The 2,694-nt window shown below is 32.3% G+C and overlaps 1 protein-coding gene across 2 annotated transcripts in view; it reads right to left on the reverse strand.

The window, feature by feature from the left end:
- Positions 1-699: 699 nt before the first annotated feature.
- The window catches only part of LOC108688778 (potassium voltage-gated channel protein Shal), a 98,626-nt gene continuing 96,631 nt past the window's right edge, over positions 700-2,694 (reverse strand). For both annotated transcript variants that reach the window (XM_018195182.1, XM_018195185.1), the window contains one exon: positions 700-1,283. The gene's annotated coding sequence lies outside the window, so the exon portion shown is untranslated. The remainder of the gene's footprint in view (positions 1,284-2,694) is intronic.

Here is a 2,694-nt window from a genome sequence, read left to right on the forward strand (position 1 = left end):
GTATGCAATAAACGTTTGATTGAATAGAATTTTATTCGAGAGCATTTGAAATTGTAGAAGATTGATTATAGAAACGTTTGTAACAACATATTAAAAATTATCGGTTTCATTTAACTTCACATTAACAATTAGTACATATATTATACACATATATAATTTCACGTATATTAATTCATATAATACATGTTAAAAATGATCGATTTCATATAATTTGCTGAAACTGAGTAGGCACTTGAGAGTTCCATTCTCCTGAGAGCGCTTAGCGAAAATTCCGTACTCCTGATATTAAGATTGAAAGTTTTATTTTCTTAACATAATTCTGAATAATATAATTCTTAAACGGACATGCTTAAATTCTATTTCGTCCCATACTATTAAACATTACCTGATTGTGAATCATAATCGTACGATATAGAAATATCGGAAGAAAACTAACTTAGAAGTAAATATAAGCAGTTTAACTGCGATTATATTCGTATGAATTTATGACTCTCTATTCCACAATTAATATAGTAAGATATTAAAAGTCATGAAATTTACATCGAATAACGCTGCTTTTATTTTATAGCGCAAGTGAATTTATAATTCTGATGTAATTAATAAATTTTGCGAGCTATTTGAACAATTGCAATAAACAATACATCTTTTCTTTTTCTTTAAGAATCACTGAAAGAACATTATTTATATAAGGGACGGCCTGACGCGAAGTAACATGTTGCAAAACCACCCTCCCAAGGACTCGATCTCGCACGGACAAATCCCGTATAATTGCGCAACTCTAATCGTAATCACTTAGCCACACCTGGGTTATCCATTTTGCGAACTCGTCGCTGGCACAATTTAATCAATTAATTTAATTAACTGTCATATGGCGTAAACGGATTTCATCAGGAAGTGCTCAATCGCTTTTCTCTTCCTGCAGAAATCCATCCGGCATGTAACCAGGTATTGCGATTGCAACGAGGACATGCAAACAAACGTTGCTAATACGAGATATTTTTCCGTTAAACGGAAATTTGCGAATTGTCGGAAATTCTAACAGGACTACGATCGCATAGGAGGAACCGCGCGTCGGTCCTCGTATTTCGATAACAATCGATCCGCATCGCGATGATATAGATCCTCCCAGATCCTCTGTATAGATCCCGCTGAATAACGAACGATCGTTCCGTCCTCTCCGGGGAAGCGAATCAATCCGCTTGCGAAACCGCGATTCAGAGTGCTGTTGAATCTGATGATGATCTCCATCGTCGCGTGGCATCGATGCAAACGATTCGTTTTTACTGAAATTGAAAGGCGCGAACAATTCATAGCCGCGCGATCGCGCGAATTCGAAACAATATCGAAAATTACAAATAACAAAATAATTATGTGACACTTCGTGTATACAAAATATATATATATATAAAATTATATAAAATTTTCACGCTTGATAAATTAAAATCAAATCATTCGTTTCATAAAAGAGATTTATGTATGATGATTGAGAAACTGACAAATGGTACTATTATTTATATTACTAACTAAAATAGTAATAATGTAGAATTTCTTACTATGGAAGTCATTTATAAAATACAAAGACATAAAGAATATATTTAATTTTTAGAATAAAGGTAATACTCTTCGTGAAAAGAATTCACATAAAATTTAAAAGTTGATAAGAAAATTTAAAAGAATATTTAAATTTCAACATCTCCAAATTCTGAACACGTGAACTTTTTCAATTATTCAGTTCGTTTGTAGGCTATGTATCGCTGGGAATTCGTGCGCGATTCAACGAAAAAGATTGTCTTGTCGTAGCTCGATTCAGTGAACGACGAAACTAGGCCGCGTACGTCAGAGAAAGCCGACGCAAATCCGAAAAAATTGCCTGTACTCAAAACTCATTCAATGGTCCTAGGCCGCAAACGAACGTTCTCAGCTTCATGCTGTATTTCAAGATGGCAAACAAAGCGAACATAATCTCGAAAAATTGTCTTAAACCCGCTGGCCAATCGTAAATCATCTTTCCTCCCGACTAACTTTGATCGTCAATTTACCTCCGAACGATTCAATTGATTTACTTTTCAACACGATTTCTTTTCGCTATATTTTAAGAAAGAAAAAGAACAAGAGGCTAATTATAAGAGAAGTTAAAATAATTTAGTTTTTTATAAGTAGGTACTCGAGAAGTTTTAAACTCGTAGACTACAAAACAGATATTTCCTTTTATTATTGGTTTAAAAATATAAAATAACCTTTACGTTAATAATTGAAAGTGCTACATGATATTAAAGTAATAAAGAATAAGAAAATTGTCACTCAACAAAATAAAGTTGCTTCAAATAAGCAAGTAAACTCCAATCACAAATTTTATTAAATCAATTATCATTTCTCAATCATCAAATAAAGTATTTTAATTTATTGAAACCGATATTCAAGGGTAGTAGTGTGAATCGCCGGAAGTGAATGCGAATAGATTCTGTAAGCAAAACTAGTGATGCGTGAATGATATACTTTGAATCGCAATGTATGTAATGTAGTGAGATTAAAGTGGTAAAAATAACGAAACTTAAGAATACATTTAAAACAGATCGATTTCGATTTCTAAATTTTATGCAGATATAATAAAACAAAAGCGACATTATTTCACGAAAAATAATACTAATTTACAAAAAAACCTCTTCAAATGGAATTTTCCAAAATAATATTATC

This window comes from Atta colombica, unplaced genomic scaffold, assembly GCF_001594045.1.
Source record: "Atta colombica isolate Treedump-2 unplaced genomic scaffold, Acol1.0 scaffold238, whole genome shotgun sequence".
NCBI classification, from domain to species: Eukaryota; Metazoa; Arthropoda; class Insecta; order Hymenoptera; family Formicidae; genus Atta; species Atta colombica.